Here is a 15,022-nt window from a genome sequence, read left to right on the forward strand (position 1 = left end):
GGGGCGACCAGATCTGGGAGCTGTTTCCACAGAGTTCCGACCATGTTTGAATTCACGATGCCAGCGTTTTACAAGGTCATATGATGGGGCATCATCACCATAAGTTACTTTCATTTCATCAAAAGTCTCCCGTGGTGTGCGTCCTTTCAAATACAAAAACTGGATCACTGCTCGACACTCAACAGGCTCCATTTCACACTTGACTCAGTTCAAACACCTGTAAATCAGAAACTGCAAGTGGGTCAGAGGCATTACTTATTTAACGTCCCTCGTATCTAGCAAAAATATTGCTCAAAAGATTTCAAAAAATATTTGAACAAATCCTTCCTAAATGCCGATGTAGATTTTATATATGATCTTCACCTTGTGATAAATTCGAGAAAAGTGTGTCCTTTTCATTATATTCAGTGATTTTGTACAAAAGGAACTATAAATATCATCATCAGAGTGTGTCATCTTCAAGAGAACTGTAAAGAGTAGAACATGCAACTTCATCACTGCTTCATTGACCTCTCTAAAGTATCTGACATTGTTAACAGAGATATATATATATTCTGAAAGATTTATAACAATGGGTTGGCCTGAGAAAGTTATTGCTCTTCTGGATTTGTGCTTGAAGGCAATTTTAAGGATTCCCTCTCTATGTCTCTCAACCATCTCCAATGCAAAATGGAGTCAGACAAGCAAATAATATCACACCTGCTATATTGACAATATACTTTATTGTAATATTTCTCATAGCTTACAAATGTATGAGGTGGTGTCAAACGGTTTCTGCACTAGTTCTGTAGTGCACCAACAGATGCCAGCACAGAGTTGCGTGCACAGTGAAAGCTAGCAGTGACCTTCATGAGGCAGTGTGCCGAATGACATCAATGTGTTTACTTTTCAAGTTGTGTTTCTGCTATAGTCTGTGTTTTTACTATGGACAGGAAGTTGGAACAAAGAGCCAAAGTGAAATTTTATATTAAATCTGGGAAGTTTGCTACAGAGACACTGAGCATGCTTTGGCAAGCTTACAGTGACAAAGTAATGGTTCATACACAATGTTTCAAGTGGCACTTCTAAAGCAGAACAACGTCACTGGAAGATGATGAAGTGATCTAGAAGTCCTGCCACGAGCTTCACCCCCAGAAATGTGAAGAAAATTCATCAGCTTGTGCATGAGGATCATCACAGAACAATCAATGATATTGCTGATGTTGGTCTGTCGTATGGGTCCAATGCAGGCAATCGTAACATCTGAATTGGACTGAAAATTCTCAATGATGGTTGTTACACAATTGAAGACATGAAATTTCACTTTTTAACCATATAATATTGTTAAAACTCAGTTTTGATACAAAAGCTGCAATAAAGTTGGTGAATTAACTTCCACTCTTCATGACATTATAAAACTTAACCCTAGAACAAATAAATGTATAATGCTCAAGAATTTGCCCTTTTTGATGTTTACAACAAAAAGCAGTTTCCCAAGAAATTAAGGAGACTCCATCTGGCTGTTGCAATGCTGTAGGAACAATAAAAACCAAGCTGATGGTAACTGATAATAATGTTAACCTAAGCATCTTTAAACTGGTAAGAATTCTTCAACTTAATCATCATTGTAATATAAAATGGAAGATAACTAAATTATTGTTTGGATGGTTGGAAAGTTTCTTCGTTTATGAGGTTAGGGAACACTGTAACTATGTTGGCCTTGATAAAAAGGTAAAATAATTTTGATAAGCACACCCTAAAATAAAACTTGAAATAGAAGGACATTAATAATGATGAGCCTGTTTTTTTATTAACCAACTGACCAAAATCAGTAGAGATTGTAAAACAAAGTAGGAAGAAACAAAACAATGAAGATAGTGTAGAAGAAAGATTTTGGATGTTTTCTGTTTGACCTCCACTTTTTGAAATTTTAAAATTCACTGAAAATTTTAAAATTTGGTATATTGATGTAATTTTTCATGCTGAATTTGATGTTGTCATTCACTTGTATTACAGAGCTTTAAAGTTTGATCATTTTTATCCAATCAGAAAATGGGATTTGGAAGCTGGCATTTTGTGCATGATAACATTACAACAAAACATTCAATGACAGAAGTTTTAATAAGATTTGATGAATAAAGTTATGTGAATTGCTGGAACAGGTGTCAATTTTTCTTTTTTGTGAAAAATTACTAAAAAAAGAAAAGCTGAATGTTACTTTGAAAAAACTGTAGTTCAGTTCATGCAAATAATACAAATTTTGTAGTGAAAATTCAAAAACGAAATTTTGTGATGGATTTTAGGAGTTTGTCAAATAAATTACAATTTTTGTGCCTCCTGTGCCACATAAACTTGCAGAGATACAAGTCAGCCATAGAACAGTATCACAGTACCATTTATTACTTTGCTTTCCACTAGTTGCTTATGGATGCCATCTTTCGAGTTAATAAATTCAACACTGGTTCACTATTCTATGTCAAAAATTGTAACCATCAGTTTCAGGAATGTGAGAGTAGGCCCTCCAAAAATCATTGAAAATTGTGGTTCCTAGAAGTGACTGACATATGCATTCCTCCAGTGTGCCACAATTCCATCAAGTCACTGCATAAAGCAAAAGATGTCTGGTCTTGTGACGCACTCCTCTGAAAACCCACTACTCAGGTAGGAACTTTTTCTTGGACATATTTACATCTGAACTGGGGTGCAGAGCAGGTCCTCTGCACATATATCATGAACATAGCTGTTGTAATCAACAGCTGTGCAGTAGCTCATCCCTAGTTCTTCAACACAAAACTGGACTGAAGTCAATTCCTTAACCCATGACTAAGAGGAAGGGTGTCATCTTTCAACCATGTATTTTTTATGACAGACATACATTCATTGCATCTTTTTCAGGAGAGCCACCAGTGAATGTTCCCACTGTGAATCTTTGTCTTCATATGTTTGTGCATAATTTTTTTTTTTGAGAGATAATACCTTCCTCTTGTAAGAAACTGCATCCTCCTTGGTTTTCAATTTCTTCATTGTATTTGAAAGGTTAAATGAGTTAACAGTAACAGATGGTTGAAAGCAGACTATACTTGTTACTATGGAAACAGGCACCAATATCTGTGGCTTTTGAATGGCAAAAATTATCCAACATTTGTAGAGTTTAAAAGCTATAAACTTTTGATTTATTAATTTGTGGCAAAAATGACTTTCATTTCCATAATTAATATACAAATCTACATCAGTACATCAAATTGGAAATCAATTGGAAAAAAATTAAAGGAAGTGAAAAGTGAAAACCAAACAAAAAAGATCTAAGATTTTTTATGGATAAATATACCTGACAAGTGATTTAATAGCAAGACTAAATCAAAGACTTTATAACAAGAAATCATGTCCAGTTTATTTGAGTCAAACAAAATTAATACCAGAGCAAATTATATTGCAACAATAACCAAAACTCATTCTAGAATACAAAAGTCCACTTTCCAGCACCTAATATATCCCTAATGTGCAAGTAGACTTAGGCCTATCTGATGACCATATATAACTGAAAAGAGATGGTAAGACCATTTCTATAGGGGTCAATTTGTGTTTACAGGAATTTTTCAGTGGTCTGGCAATGGAAAGCCCCCAATTTGCCAGATTTAAGAGTCAAGGATGTCATATTTTGTTATCGCAGATTAGCACATATGTGCTTTGGCAATGGCAGCCAATCAGAACCGGTTGTGTATCTATAAAAGCGGCAGTGATCAGAACAGTGGAGTGCACCTTTTGGCAGTTAGTCAGCAGAAGACCTCAATGCCATGACCATCAGTGAAGAGCTGCACAACCGTCAGTGAATAGATCCTACAACTGTCAACAAACAGTGCTGCACAGCCATCAGCAAATAGATCTCCATGACCGTTGGCGAACAGATCCTATAACCGTCAGTGAACAGAGCTTTATAAGGCGGCGAGCTGGCAGAAACGTTAGCATGCCGGGCGAAATGCTTAGCGCTATTTCGCCCACTGTTACGTTCTGAGTTCAAATTCCGCCGAGGTCGACTTTGCCTTTCATCCTTTCGAGGTCGATTAAATAAGTACCAGTTATGCACTGGGGTCGATATAATCGACTTAATCCATTTGTCTGTCCACTCTGTGTTTAGCCCCTTGTGGGTAGTAAAGAAATAGAACAGAGCTGCACAACTGTCAGCAGACAAATCTTGACATTTCACACCAGCCATTGCCTGTTTGTTCTTACATCATTAACACTGCAAACTTCTAACCTACTTGTGCAATTGTAAGTTTTCATGTTTTCCCTCTAACTCCTACATATATACACACACTTTACTCAGCACTTGTCAACAATCCCAAATAAATTATGTTTGATTAACAAAACATACCTCTGACATTTACTTCCACATACACTTATTTGCACGTTATATTGGGATATTGTTACATTCGAACACGTGACTACCAACTTTGTTACAAACATTTAAAATTATTAAATTGGTGACAACTCTAAAACCATTACATCACGAAAAATTATATTGGTGACTTCCTGAACATTGGAATATATTTTCAGGATGTATTTCCCCCAACCAAAAAAAAAAAAAATATATATATATATATATATATAACTGCCTGAGCAAATGTTTTCAATATTACTGCCTTTCTTCTTCATTGTACTTTAGTTGTACCTTGCGCATACACAGCCATACTCAACATGCATGTCTTGCCTTGTTTTCGATGAATTCTCTTGCTTGCTGCCATTGGTCACACCAAAGCCATTTCCTTCTTGGTTGCCACAGGACTTGTCTCAAGTCATCATACTTCTCCAAACATGCTGTGTGAAGAATGACTTTGTTTCACTTGCACCTGCTCAACTCAGGTTTTTAACACTGGTACACTCTCTTTATAGCATCCCTCCCTGCATACCATGTCTCCGATGCAAAGCTTTTGCTGGTGGTTAATGTATCAGACACTGGAACCAGAGCTGTTTACAATCCTTTCATCAGCAACACTTACAAACCTCTTACCATCACTAGACTCACTTAAGACATCTCTCAAATTTGCAATGTGCAAATTCCATATTTGCCCATGCCAACCTTTGCAGATTCTGTATGATGTTTCAAGTTTCGCCTTGTCTCTCTATCCCACTGACTCATCAATGAGCTGTTTTTGAAGCCCTGCTTACTCTGTCACCTCTGCTACCTAACGTCAACAGTGCTTACATTCATTTGCACACCCCTTGTCATCTCCAGCTCACCAGATGCATGCTCGCTTCCATCACATCCACTTCAATCTCATTGGAACCTGGCGTGTCAATCTCGGATACACTTTCATTTTCATTCAGTCCTGATGCTACGCTGCTAATCGATACTTTTTACTCTGTAGCACGAACCCTAGTATTGGGTTGGTTATTGCACTATGGACCTCTTACACACACCACTCCACACAGTGGACCCAGAGGCTTTATGAGACTCTATATATATATATATATGAGCTAGCCCTTAGTGCCTGTTATTGTCTCACATTTTTTGCATTTGTTTCTTTTTCATGTATCGACTTACAGTCTGAAGTGGGGTCATGTAGTGAGTCAAGGAAGCCATATTTCATTATCATGGATTAGCACAGTTGTGCTTTGGCAAAGGAAGCTAATCAGAGCTGGTTGTGTACCTATAAAAGCATCAGTCATCAGAACACGCCTTTTGGCTGTATCAGCAGAAGACCTCGACACCACGACCATCAGCAAATAGAGCTGCACAACCAACAGCAGATATGATCTACACTACTGACAGATCTTGACATTTCACACCAGCCTTCATACCACTAGCTATTGCCTGTTCATTTTTCTTACATCCTTAGCACTGCAAACTTCTAACCTACTTGTGCAATTGTAAGTTTTTATGGCTTCCCTCTGATTCCAGCAGATATACTCTTTTACTTGTTTCAGTCATTTGACTGCAGCCATGCTGGAGCACCACCTTTAGTCAAGCAAATTGACCTCAGGACTTATTCTTTGGAAGCCTAGTACTTGTTCTATCAGTTTCTTTTGCTGAAACACTAAGTTATGGGGATGTAAAGACACCACCATCGGTTCTCAGGCGATGTTGGAGGGGCAAACACAAACATATATACGACGGGCTTCTTTCAGTTTCCATCTATCAAATCCACTCACAAGGCTTTTGTCGGCCCGAGGCTATAGTAGAAGACACTTGCCCAAGGTGCCATGCAGTTGGAATGAACCCAGAACCATATGGTTGGTAAGCAAGCTACTTACCACACAACCACTCCTGTACCTACTTTGTTCAGCACTTGTTCAAAAATCCCAAATAAATTACTTGTCAACAAGCCCAAATAAATTACTATGCTTTATTAACAAAACATGCCTTCTGACATTTATTTTTACATGCACCTATTTGCACATTATATTGGGACATTGTTACATTCAAACATGTGACAACTAACTTCGTTACAAATATTTACAATTATTAAATTGGTGACAACTCTAAAACTGTTATACTGGTAAGCTGTTTCACTATGAATAACAAGAAGTTTAACCAGAATCATCACCATTTAACATCTGTTTTCCATGCTGGCATGGATTGGATGGTTGGACAGAGGTTGGCAAGTCAAAGAGCTGCACTAGGCACCAATTGTTTGTTTTGGTATGGTTTCTACAGACATGCCTTTCCTAATGCCAACCACTTTATAGACTGTACTGAGTGCTTTTTATGTAGCACCAGCACCAATGCTTTATATGTAGTACATCTTTCTGCAATTATATTAAATGAGCTCGTTATCTTCACTGCTTTTACATGTACTTTTCGATGTTGACATGGATCAGACAGGAATTTTTGAGCCTTTGTTTACTATTATCAATATTCATAAAGGCGCAGGAGTGGCTGTGTGGTAAGTAGCTTGTTTACCAACCACATGGTTCCGGGTTCAGTCCCACTGCGTGGCACCTTGGGCAAGTGTCTTCTACTATAGCCTCGGGCCAACCAAAGCCTTGTGAGTGGATTTAGTAGACGGAAACTGAAAGAAGCCCGTCGTATATATGTATATATATATATATATATGCGTTTGTGTGTCTGTGTGTGTCCCCCTAGCATTGTTTGACAACCGATGCTGGTGTGTTTATGTCCCCGTTACTTAGCAGTTCGGCAAAAAGAGACCGATAGAATAAGTACTGGGCTTACAAAAGAATAAGTCACGGGGTCGAGTTGCTCGATTAAAGGCGGTGCTCCAGCATGGCTGCAGTCAAATGACTGAAACAAGTAAAAGAGTATTAGATGCCCCTTGTTGATGCCAAGTCTTTCAGTCATCTCTTAGGAATATTTTTATTAAAAATATCACAGTGGTAAGTTGTTGGAGGGTTGAGTAACATATCTTCTTTCCTGTGTGAATATATTTATGGCTAGATATTTTCTTTGTGGAATGAATTTTCAGTGATAGTAAATACAGGAGAATAATTTGTACTACTTCATTTTCATTGGTATGTTTAGTAATTTTGTGAATACTGTGAAGTAATTTATTAGATGTATCAATGAGTAAAAATGCATAAACAGAATTTGTTCAATAAATTTTATGAGTAAAATAATAAAAAAAAATCAGTAAGTAGTATACTAGTTTCTTTCCTTCAGTCTCTGCCTTGTAAAACGCTCATTCATTGTCTTGTTTCCCAGATAAATATGATCTTCATTCTCTTAAGTCTTGCCTTAAGTGTTTTTATGATTTTTATGGCAGCTTCTCGTAAATTTTTCTTTTTTTTTTGTAACTTGCAACATACTAAATGGATGTTTGCCAGTTTGTAGGAAGTGATTTCCCCAAAAAAAAACTGGAAACCTCACACCTTACACAGTATGTCTCAATATTGATTTTTATGAATATTGATAACTTTCTCATCTGCGATCCTGGGGCACTTGCTGTATGTTGATAAAATTACTATATTACCCCACAGAAAAAGTAGCAATATTCATAAAATTATTAGTTACGTTGATGAGAAACAGAAAAATTTATCTAATCATCAAAAATTAAGTAGTATATTTACTGCAATGCATTCACCACAAAAGGAATTTTTAAATTGATACAGTTAGTCATGTCTAATTGAGTGACATTTCACAGAGAATGATTTACCACAAAAATCACAGTGATATGGTTTCTCTCCTGTAAGAATAGATGATAAGTTAATTTAACACTGTGAGAATGATTTACTACAGATATAATAGCGATTTGCCTTTTCTCCTCTATGAATACATTTGTGTGTAGTTAAGGTGTTTCCATGAGAGAATGATTTATTACATACACCACAGTGATATGGCTTCTCCCCTGTATGAATGCGTTTGTGTTTCATTAAGTTACAGTTCACAGAGAATGATATACCACAAATATCACAGTAATATGGTTTCTCTCCTGTATGAATACGTTTGTGAGCAGTTAAATGACTAGTTTCAGAGAATGATCTTCCACAAATGTCACAGTGATATGGTGTCTCTCCTGTGTGAATTCGTTTGTGTTTAGTTAAGTGATTTATTTGAGAGAATGATTTATCACAAATATCGCAGTGATATGGTTTCTCTCCTGTATGAATACGCTTGTGAGTGGTTAAGTCACTACTTCCAGAGAATGATTTACCACAGATGTCACAGTGATATGGCTTCTCCCCAGTGTGAATGCGTTTATGAGTGGTTAAGACACCAGTTTGAGAGAATGATTTACCGCAGATATCACAGTGATATGGTTTCTCTTTTGTATGGATACGTTTGTGAATATTTAAAATACCACTTTGAGAGAATGTCTTATTACAGATCTCACAGTGATATGGTTTCTCCTTTGTATGTATGCGTTTGTGAGTAGTTAAACTATCACCTCGGGAGAATGATTTACCACAGATATCACAATGATATGGTTTTTCTCCTGTATGAATATGTTTGTGAGTAGTTAAGGTATTTCCATGAGAGAAAGATTTACCACAGATATCGCAATGATATGGCTTTTCTCCTGTATGGATGTGTTTGTGAGTAGTTAAGGTATTTCCATGAGAGAAAGATTTACCACAGATATCACAGTGATATGGTTTCTCTCCTGTATGAATGCGTTTGTGAGTAATTAGGTTCCCATTTACAGAGAATGATTTACCACAAATATCACAGTGATATGGCTTCTCTCCTGTATGAATATGTTTGTGAATGACAAGGTTGCCTTTGTGAGAAAATGATTTGCCACAAATATCACAATGGTATGGCTTCTCTCCTGTATGAATATATTTGTGAGTAGTTAAAGAGTTTATCTGAGAGAATGATTTACCACAGATATCACAGTGATATGGCTTCTCTCCTGTATGAATACGTTTGTGAGCAGTTAAGTTACTTTTACCAGAGAATGCCTTTTTACAGATGTCACAGTGGTATGAGGATTTTCCTATCTCTTTTGGCATCTCTTCAGGAAAGAAATCAATCCTTTAAGTTTTACACATAATTTCTTTACAATTCACCACAATGCATAGTATATTCTTTATCTTTCGAATTATTTTTTATTGCTGTATTTCCACCAATCACGAACTTTATGAATATCTGGAGATGTGGCAAACTCCTTAATAAATATTTCCAAGTTTAATTAGAGAACAGAATCATTTTATACATATCCCAGATAGTGTGGAACAAAAATCTCAGTTTAGAAGAAATATTTCAATCATTGTGCATAGATTATATCTGTCCAGAATATCAACTTCCTTTAGTCTTTAAAAGATGATAAATATTGATGATGCATCTAAGGTGAAAACTTCTCCAATTCCAATGACTTCTGATATTCTGAAATGTGAAAGAAAACAACATGAGATATCAAGGATACTTAAAACCAAGATTTGCCAGTAGAAATTTTACAGTATAATTTCTATATTGATAAATTGTAAATGTAAACTTTTACAAATGAACTTATCAAATGTTTCTATCTGTGTTCAAAGTATGTGTGTGTGTGTGTGTGCATTATATATATAAAACAGAAGTACTGGTGTCTATTTATCCAACTAGAAACACTCATGGCTGCAGTCTGATGACCGAAACAAGTATAAAAGATAAAAACATACATATTGGATTGTATATGTTTAGTCCACTACAGGTTGAAATTCTCAGCATGTTCCTTCCACCAACTATAGTCTGATGTGGAGGCCATAAATTTGAGCTTGAGACCTACTATGCAACACTGACACAACAAAGGGGTGCACTTTTTATACTCTTACCCAGGAGAAATTAAGTTGATTATACTGCCCCCAAAAGGATTGAAGGTAAAGTTGACCTCAGCAGAACATAAGGACAGACAAAACACAACTAAGCATTTTGACCAATGTGTTAATGATTCTGCCAGCTCGCTTTATATATATATATATATATATGTTTATATATACATACACACACATTCTTTTAGCCATCTGACTGCAGACAAACTGGAGCACTATTGGAAGGGTTTTAATTGAACAAATCAACCTCAGGAATTATTTCTTTTTAAGCTTTGGACTTATTCTATCAGTCTTTTTTGCTGAAGTGCTAAGTTATGGGGATATAAACACACCAACACCAGTTGTCAAGCGGGGATGGGGGGGAGGGACAAACACAAACAGGTCTTACACACACACACACATATCTACATCTATCTATCTATCTATATATATATATATACATATGTATGTGTGTGGGTGTGTATACACGACGGGTTTCTTTCAGTTTCCGCCTACGAAATCCACTCACAGAGTTTGGTTGGCTCGAGGCTATAGTAGAAGACACTTGCCTAAGGTGCCACGCAGTGAGACTAAACCTGGAACCATGTGGTTGGGAAGCAAGCGTCTTACAACACAGCCACTACAACTGCGAAAAACACAATAATTTTTTTTGGGGGGGGGATTACGAACCTTTATTGATTAAGTTTTTGTAATTTTAGTCACTCAGATCCAGTCATGCTTTAGCGACACAGTGGAAAGCATTGTTTTTGTTTGTTTTTCTTTGGGGGGGGGGGCTGGTTCCAGAACACTATATTACAACGAACACAGGTACTTACTAATTTTTTGAGAAATTAATAAAAACGTTACACAGCATTTTAAAGATAAAAAAGATTTAATGAAAGAAAATGAAAATAAACAAATTAACATTTTCAATGAAATTTTATGATGCACGGCAAAACATCTGTAAATCCTAGTTCTATGAGGACATACACAAATAAACTGTGAATTTTCGAAATGAAAACGGGACCACTAATCATTGCGCAATAATACAAAGGAAGACAACTCTCATTATAATCCTTTTTTTTTCCTAAAAAGAAGCGCACTCATACTACATAGCTTTTCTTGATTTAAACTATTATATAACACTATGCGTTCATAACAGGTATTACATAGACATTCAACAGTGATAGATTATTCATAGCTTACCTACCCTCTGACTGATGTAAAATATCGAGTGAAGAATTTAATATATTTATAATACACATCAATATAGTATGATAGCGATTTACGTAATACGACCTCATAAGGTCAAAGTTAAATTCTATGAGATTCAGTTAATAACTCGAAACAACTTTCAGTAAAAATCATGACCCCGCCCTTTTGCTCCTACAGGATAATTCAGGAAAATTATAACATAGAGAGGAACAACATTGGTTGTCGAACTATTTTGTACATCTGACAGATTTGCTTTTCAGCGAAAGAATTCCAGTTTTTCAGACTTTCGCTTCAACTCCTACATACAGTAGCTACGAATAAAAATGATATCATTTTAGAGGGAGAAATACTAAAAATGTGGATTTCCTAAGCAAAGAAGTATTCAACCAGAGATATCTGTTTCAATTGGTGCATGTTTCTGGGTGCAGAGAGATATAGTAGTACGATGCTTGAGACTGCACGGATTCTTATGTGAAAATTGTGGAGGGAAACTCAATGAAAGGCACAATACTACAGAACTAGATGAAATCTGCAACAAATATTCAACGATGAATTACAAAACTGTAACATTCGAAAGAGATCTTTTCACGAAATTATAGTCAATAAAAAAAAAAGTGGGGTAGATGATATAATTTTTTTTTACTGTTATACCTAACAGGTCGAGTGACAAAAAGCTGAAGGTTAAGAAACTAAAATTAAATATCAAACGAAAAGCGACTCGGCTAGAGCCGAAATTATCGAATAGACTTCAGTAAAATTCACTCCCATGGAACAATCGACGATCCTGTCTTTGCGCAAGAATAAATATATTCTTTATATCTCATGACTGATGTAAAATATCGAGTGAAGAGTTCACCCTGAATTTTTAAAAATCCTAAATCAACATTCTCAGTTAGAAAGTTTTATCCTTTACGTAAAAATTAGGACGAAGAAGGATCTTTTTGCATTGTAAAATATAAAATGATTATAGAACCATTTATCTTACTCATTCCTTCAGTATTTCTACCTTTTCTCAAAGCTTCGTCCTTATTTATTAACATAACTTAATTTTTAATTCTCTCTTTTATTTCCAAGTTAATATCACGGTGGTACATACTTGAAACTGGAATCTAGTTGTTTTCACATCTGTTTAAATACCTTATCCTTGGAGGGGAACATAATTCTATTATTCACACATTAGAGTTTTGAAGTAAATCTGTTAACTTACGGTTTTCAGATAAAAACAAACCAATTAGTATCTGAGTAGAACAAGACGTCAATATTTTATCATAGCTGGTCGCTTTTTGTAAAAGTTGCTTCCCTTCGTTTGATTTAATTCTTCAATCATCCGCTAGGGTAGAAAATATTGGTTTTAAGTTTGTTGAAATTTTCATGGGTCAATTTTGACTTAAGTAACACTATTTTTGGTAAAATTACAGATTAACACCCGCACGATTTTCACTAAGAAAACAAAAGAAAAAACTCGGATTTTTTGCGTGGAATCAAGTACCCCGACCTCCTTAATATGCTGCAAATCCCATATTTTGGTTCGAAATTGGTCCGGAGGGGGAGGGGGTACCCCCCCCCCCGGAATTTTTACACACAAAAAAAATCCGAGTTTTTTTTTTTCTTAGTGAAAATCGTGCGGGTGTTAATCTGTAATTTTACCCTATTTTTTACCAACTTGCAACATTAAACGCTTGGTTTGATGGATCCCTATTTAATCGATTTTTGCGAGTTCTACACACGAAAATTCACAAGACTATGAACAAAAGATTTAATTGTTCGAAATTTTTTTTTAATGTTTTAATTTTTCGTTTTTTTTTCTTCTTTTAAATCACAGTTCGAATACGGTCAGTTCGAATTTTTAGCTTAAATCCCAGCAAAAGATCATTAAGTGTGTTTAAGAGAGAAAGATATCGAAAAACATCAATACGTCAGGCTGACAAACGAGGGTGTTATGAGATGTGCTAAAATTAACAGTTAAATAGCCCTTAAATCACGCTGCAATTTTTTGTGGGGTGGGATAGGATGTTGCATAATCGTATGAATTCCCGTGTGTAGAATACAAATTCGCAAAAAAAAAGAAAAATTCCTGAAAATTACAAAAAAATAAAAAAGCTATGAGGGGTTTATATGCTGCACGAAAAGCAAAATTCTGTCAAAATGAAACTTATCCGTCGAGATCAATGAGATGGCGAAATTCTGATTTAAGCATACTATATTACATGGAAACATGCGAGCATGAAAAGAAATATTCTTAAGATTATAAACCTGGAAAAGGTACAGGACAAGTTATTACACCTGGAAAAGTAGAGGGCAAGCTATTCTAATAAAGTTAAGAATAATAAACTTTTTACTGAAAGTATTGCAGCAAAGAATGCTAGTTCTTCTAATTTATCACTCTTTACAGTTCTCATCTTTTAAATTTATTGTACAAAACTGTTCTGCTAATTTGTAAGTTTGTCTAATTAGTCACTTTTTTCTCTATTTAAGGTAGTAAATTAGCCAAATTAAATACTTACATAAGTATAGTGTTATTTGTAAATAATAAAATAATTTTTGATATTCAAATTTTAATTTTAGTTGCAATATTTTAAGCAAAAAGTTTCTTATTCTTTACTTTACTAGAAGTAATAGCTTGTCCTATACTTTTCCAGGTGTAATAACTTGTCCTGTACTTTTCTAGGTTTATTATCTTACGAATATTACTTTTCATGCTCACATTTTTCCATGTAATCCATGATTCTTACAGGCATTGCTATTATAAGATAATTAATAATGTGTCAATAATTTAAGATTTTAACTTATAAAATACTGAAAGATAATATTTCAATTTTTCCATGTAAGTGATAGTATTTCAATTTTTTCATGTTTAATTTAAATATATTTTGTGATTGAATTATTTGATATTACACATCTACACCAAATTAATGGCAGGGATTTTTACCATCTTGTTGGTTGCACCATGGCTCACCAAAAGTTACAAACAACAAGACTCCAAAAACCATCAGTTACCAGACTCACCTTAAGTAACCTAGATTTTGAGTTGGTGAATTTAGAATATGAGCACTTTCAACCAATGCCTTTTCTGGACAGCCTTACTACATGCTTTCAGGTCTGCCCATAGAGACACAGCCAAAAATGACTATATTCCTGACCCAATAGATTTAGATGCATATATCTGAAGCATGTAACACTTTAATGAACTAGCCTGATTAAATGATTAAATAAAAAGAAAAGGAAAGCAACTAAAAAGGAAAAGCAAAAAAAATCTTTTCACCCCAAATGGAGGTCAGCGATTGGTTAAAATTGCCGAAATGCTCGAAATTTCAGACGAAATATCTTACAAACTATAGAATTTTCTCAATAAAGCCAAGAAAAAAAATGATATTTTATAAACACATTCTACCAGTATACGAAGTTTAAAAGTGTTTAGTTAACTAGAAATTGTGTTGACATCTGCCGTTCAAAAGGAAAAGGTCCTTTTACTACTTAAGAAGAGTGGAGTGGTCCCGGTGCGCGCACTTGCGTATCCGAGCTAGCTAGTCGTGACTAGTCGATCCTACAACGACTACCTAGCAAAGTAAATAAAACACAAAATAAATAATTTTTTTACACAAAGTAAATAATTTTTTAAAAACAAAGTAAATAAAACACA

General features: G+C 35.2%; 1 long non-coding RNA gene across 1 annotated transcript; it reads right to left on the bottom strand.

Annotated features, from left to right (window-relative positions):
• Positions 1-9,695: 9,695 nt before the first annotated feature.
• On the bottom strand, positions 9,696-13,077 carry LOC118764831. Its single transcript, XR_005000653.1, has 3 exons — positions 12,590-13,077; positions 11,539-11,693; positions 9,696-9,763 (listed from the first exon to the last, which is right to left on the bottom strand). It is a non-coding gene; the product is annotated as an uncharacterized LOC118764831 (long non-coding RNA).
• Positions 13,078-15,022: the final 1,945 nt, after the last annotated feature.

The sequence above is a fragment of the Octopus sinensis genome, linkage group LG9 (assembly GCF_006345805.1).
Source record: "Octopus sinensis linkage group LG9, ASM634580v1, whole genome shotgun sequence".
Classification (NCBI taxonomy): domain Eukaryota; kingdom Metazoa; phylum Mollusca; class Cephalopoda; order Octopoda; family Octopodidae; genus Octopus; species Octopus sinensis.